The 5,599-nt window shown below is 38.6% G+C and overlaps 2 non-coding genes across 2 annotated transcripts; one reads left to right on the top strand and one right to left on the bottom strand.

Moving 5' to 3' along the window:
* Positions 1 to 2,579: 2,579 nt before the first annotated feature.
* Positions 2,580 to 2,651, bottom strand: TRNAE-CUC. The gene has a single exon. It is a non-coding gene; the product is annotated as a tRNA-Glu (tRNA).
* A 1,357-nt stretch (positions 2,652 to 4,008) lies between these two features.
* TRNAE-CUC lies at positions 4,009 to 4,080 on the top strand. Its single transcript has one exon. It is a non-coding gene; the product is annotated as a tRNA-Glu (tRNA).
* The last annotated feature ends 1,519 nt before the right edge of the window (positions 4,081 to 5,599 follow it).

The raw sequence follows: 5,599 nt of genomic DNA, 5'->3' as shown, positions 1-5,599 counted from the left end.
TCTATAAAAGGGCCTTACAGAAACAGATGCTTGGTGCCAGAGCCATGGGCTCAAGCTCAATGCCAAGAAGTGTATAGTTATCCCCTTTGGGAAAAAACATGTACCCATGAATTACCACATAGGTGGCAGTACACTAAATACCGAAAGTGTGATAAGAGACTTAGGAACACAGGTGGACAGTGGTCTCACCTTCAATAACCACATCACCACAACAGTCAGGAAATCCTTCTATGTGGAACACCTCATCACTAAGGCTGTCCCTACTATCATTAAAAACACATCATCCAAAGCCTCCTTTAAAGACCTCATCAGGCAACATCTCAAGCAAAGTTGGCAGTGCCATGATTGCTCCCCAGGCTAGTGAAAGCGGATAACATATACATACTAAATCTAGAGCACTTGATAATAGTTTTCAATCTTACTCACAAACACTGACTAATCAACAATGTATGTACTGTACCTGTGTACTATGTATGTATTCTACCTATGTCCAAATTTTAGCTGTACACCACAAATCTATTAATTACTTTTATTTTTAAAATTAATAATTTTTTATTTGTTCTGTCCACTGTAACTGTTTATGTGCCGCATACCACTGTAAAAACATGTCTCTTGTAATTTGTGTGTATACTGATCATGTCTAAATAACTAAATGTGTCTGTAATTTTTCTTTGTGGAGCTTTTCTCCCTGGGCCTCTGCTGAAAAAGGGCCTTTTCGGCTCAGTCAGACACCCCCAGTTAACAAATGTAAAATAAAATAAAATAAATAAGGGCTTTTCATCCAGAAAAAAGGAGGTCATTGTCCCACTGTACTCATCCCTCATTAGACCCATCATAGAGTACAACGCCCTGTTTGGTATGTACCTCACAAGACATCTGCAACAACTGGGAAGGCTGCAGAATCACATCACTAAAAGAATCACAGGCCTAAAGCAGATGCCCTATGCTGACTGATTAAAAAAACTCCAGCTGTACACTGTCGCATATTGTCTACTCAGATGCGATCTCTGCTTAACATACAAGGTCATGTCAAACTCAGAGCTGTTGGACATGCTACACTTAAAGAAATCCCAATCCATCAGCGCCATATGCTCCAGGGACCTAAACCTTGTCATCACAATGAACAAAACATGCTGGAGGGATAGGTTCCTGACCCAGAGACTCCCCATACTCTGAAATAGACTGCCCATACATGTCAAGCAGAGTGCCTCTTGGCCCTCTTCAAAAGGAACCTTGACGACTGGATGGGAGATGGGAAATTTACCCCGGGGAATCACAATCAGTCACCCTACTAGACAGGGATCCAGGGAAGTAAATATTGTGGGAAGAAATAGCCAGGAAATTGTTATGGCTAGGCTTGTATAGGCCCTAGGGCCGATAGCCTAGTATCAACCTATGAACATTATTCAATCATAAAGTTATTTCCAAAAACATCAGTCACAAAATTAGTCCCCTGTACTATGGTCAAAATGACTCAAACCACAAAACATAGATTCCTAAATTTCATAGATATTCCAAGGTCACGGAGTCTTATATTCATGACTTGCCAGTAACCCCCGCCCCATGCTACACCTTCTCCAGGAGATCCACGTCACACAGTCCTGGAGTAAATTTGTGAATACACATCCCGTCATTAAGTTTATGTATAATAGGAGATAGTGAGTCACACTGCTTAATATACAGAAAAAGTTTATTCCAGAGGTTTGGGAGGTGACGGATGTTATCTTTTCCAACCACAGTGTTTTATTTGTTGGTGAAGGTTTAGGTCTTCAGTACTAGTATTGGTAGAGACATGGACTTACAGAGAAACTGGAGATTGGGATAATTGGGTCTGTAATGGTACAGTAAGTGAGGCAGACAACTCTATAAGACACTGAATAAAGGGACAGACCTTTCAACTTCTTTTAGTAACTCAGGGATTTTAGGGGTTAGGAACCTTTGGGGTGTTTCTAATTGATATGTTTAGTGAGATGCATCATAAAGGGGTGTTGTACTCTAACTGGCTTTCTCAGTGCTGAGTGTAAGAGAGTGATCACCTTTACATATAGTTACGATTGCAAATAACATGATAACGTTTTTTTTGAGAACCATAAAATGATATAGTGAATTGTTCCCCATATTAGGGTAAATCATAGCTCTCAACCTCTTAGTACATGAAATGTGGGCAAAGCCAAAAATAATGGGGCTACAAAGAATGAAAATCAGGAACATATTTTAATTATTGCTTTTATAAATTTGAAGAAGAAGAAAGAATAACAGTCCTCAGTGATTTACCAGAAATACATACATTTTATGAAGAATATATACTAATGCAAACCAAATATTAAATGATTACTGTATATTTGTTGCAATTATTTAAACTGCAGATGTTTTTATTTTCTTTTGAATATTGTAAAATTATTGTTCTTAAAATACTTTGCCATAATGTGGAGCTTTTCTCCCGGGGGCCTTCTCTAAAATGGGCTTCTACCCACTTGGACTTTCCCGGTAATCAAATATCAGTAAAATAAAGATCCATGTGCAAAAGTGAGAAGATAACTCCCAAGCCCTGAATAATAAAAAAAGTATATAAAACATATTTCCCTGACCGGGAATCGAACCCGGGCCGCGGCGGTGAGAGCGCCGAATCCTAACCACTAGACCACCAGGGAAGCTGCAAACCTTCCTTAATTGCAAAGTATTTCTACTAAAAGAAATAGTATGCTTTTTTTAAGCAATATTATGTACATATTGTATTGTTATATGATCCATTTGCTTGGCGTATCCTGCACATTACAACTCCTCTTAGTTCCCCCATACAGAAATAACTCAACCTCTTAGAGCAAAAAATCTGAACAAAGGCTCAAAAAATAGGGACAACTTTTAATATCGCTCTTACAAACGTACAAAGCTGATATAATAACAAGTTTTGCATTAGCATGTATTTTCCCGAACAGTATGAAGTTTGAAACTCAAATGTCTGTCATTATTTTTGAACTTCAGTCTTTAATGATTGGCCACTAATTTGACAAAAAAAAAAAACACAATTTTATAAAAAACTGACCAAAAATTCGAGACAAAAATCTGGACGTTCTGTGAAAATCTGAACAGTTAAGATGAATCTCTAAAAACTCCCCAGTAGCACCACGCGCATTAATCAAACCCTCGTCTGGAGCTGTAAAGGCACACTTCGAAATATATCCTCTACTTACACTACAGACAGCGTGATACTAGCAAAGCCCACCTTAATCCAACCCCCGCCTGGAGTTGTACGCGCCCCCTTAACATATCCCGGTTTACACGACAGACGCAGCATGCGTATTACTAGCAACGTACGCCTTAATCTAGTCCCCGCCTGGAGTTGTACACGCCCCCGACATATGTTCCCTGTTTTAGGCTACGGACGCCTTAGAGTTAGTTCACGCATTACTCACTAGTGACACCTAAACGTGCGTTCTGTAGCTTGCTGTTGAGGACTACAGACTTGATTCAGGCACAGTACAACCTATATGCGGATGGCGGTGTCACTTTTGTATTGCAACGAGCCTTTGTTAGACATTTGCATTTCTCCTCATTTCTTCGGTTTGTTTTCCAGTTACATTTTAAATGCGTTTCATGAAGAAAATGAGGTGAGGCGCAACTGACTCGCGTTGGAACGCCTTATACATCCCGTAACCGTGGCCACATTTTACATACTTTGGAATTTGAAGCGTCTGTAGAATCGTTTTATACGTAAACAGTTTTTGTGTGGTTGCTGTGGCTGGTACCGTTTTTCAAATGCTGAAAGTGGTATATTTTTATGGAATGTGATACCCTTCTATACACAAAAGCCACATAGAAGCTCACCCTAGCATTTTAGTTGGGTCTGTTATTTATTTCACACTTAAGTATTTTCAAAAGCATTTTTTTCCAGGATTCCACAGCTCAGACATAGGTTGTTATGTGAAAGTTAACCTTTTCAACGATGTTTTACAAGGAAATCACACGTGTAAGGAATAATACTTCTGATTTAGGTTTGGTGGAGCAGATTCCCTGGTGGTCTAGTGGTTAGGATTCGGCGCTCTCACCGCCGCGGCCCGGGTTCGATTCCCGGTCAGGGAAAATTTGTTTTTAGTTACTGTTTTACTCTTCATTCCATTTTTACCTGCTAATGTAATGAACGCTTAACTAACATTCCCCTGTCTTTTTATTGCAAAAGACACTTAAAATGCTGGTAGTGCTTCAACACTGACAAGTGATTCTTAAGTTTGTTTATTTCTTAATAGGTGTTCAACAAAAGCTGTAAAGAGAAAACAGTGCCATAAATTCTTTTTGTTTTTTTGTACTATGATATGTCAAACTGTCCAAATCAAGTAGAGCCAATTTTTACAGCACTACAATGCCTGGACCTGATGAAGCACACAACCTGTGGTCTCTGTTTTCCTTTCTAGAGTCTGAGCTCCTGACAACAAATCAACTGTCCACATTTTTACCTAATATGTTTAGTCTTTCCCTCATAAAATTTGTGCCCTTCTAGAAAAATATTGAGGTCTGACATTACTAAATAATGCCATAGATTTGAGTTTCTCACTTCATATCCTTCAAAATGCACAGAACACCAGCCCTGCTATTTTAGCAACTTTCTAAGTTTATGAGAGCAATATTTAAAGTCCTTCCCTATTTTTGTGCCTTTGTCTCCTATTTTAGGTTTTGTCGCAATTTATTGCACTAAGAGTTTGAGAGATATGCTGCAAATATGAATGAAAACCTGAAACATGATGGCCTGCATACTGTAGAACAGAAGACTAGCCATAATAAGATGACTAAGTTTTATAGTGACCTAAACACACAGTAATTTTTTGTTCTCTTAAAAATAATTTTTAATAGCTTAATAAGAGGTAGATCCTGAATTTACCTACGTTATTATTTCATGATTTTAAAAGCTTGAGGGCACAAAGCCCTTGCAATAGAATTTAACATTTTCAGGCTGACAAGACAAAAATAAGAACCTGTTATGTACCTATCAGAGGTAGGCCAAGATGAATCCAGAAGGTTCAGAAGTGTGTGCTGAATTTTGAACAGAAACAAAGAATCCAGAATCAAACCAAGATAGGTCAAAGAAGCAATCTGAAGTGTCTAGGATGGAGTTAAAAAGTCAGAGTGAGATAATGCAAGAATTTCAGCTGCGGTGGTGGTGCTGTGGTAGCGTTGTCGCCTCACAGCAAGACGTTGTCCCGTTCGATTCTCTGCTAGAGCGTCTTCTGTGTGGAGGCATACATGAATGGGGCGAGCCTTCATTGAAGGTTGTGCTTCAGGGCTGGTAACCCGATGTGTAAAAATCCACTACCAATCATTAGCGGACCGGAGTTCAGCTGTGGCAACCCCTAACCGAGAAAAGCCGAAAGACACAAACAAACAAACCATTGTTAAAAGACTGTATATACAAAATGTATCAATGACTTTATAATAACAAATACTGCAAGATTATTTTTATGGTGGTAAAATTTTAAATTGCAGAACAGCCCACGACATGCTAGAATAGCACATTTTTAAATAGTATTGTGAATAGAGTATTAACAAGAGTATTACTACTAAAAATTACATTAACTTTTATTTCAGAGATTGAGGAAGTAGAACATGG

Source organism: Protopterus annectens, chromosome 12.part0 (assembly GCF_019279795.1).
Source record: "Protopterus annectens isolate FY-2018-M chromosome 12.part0, PAN1.0, whole genome shotgun sequence".
NCBI lineage: Eukaryota > Metazoa > Chordata > Ceratodontiformes > Protopteridae > Protopterus > Protopterus annectens.
Note: the sequence above shows the minus strand (reverse complement) of the source record. Positions and strands in the feature narration are given on the sequence as shown.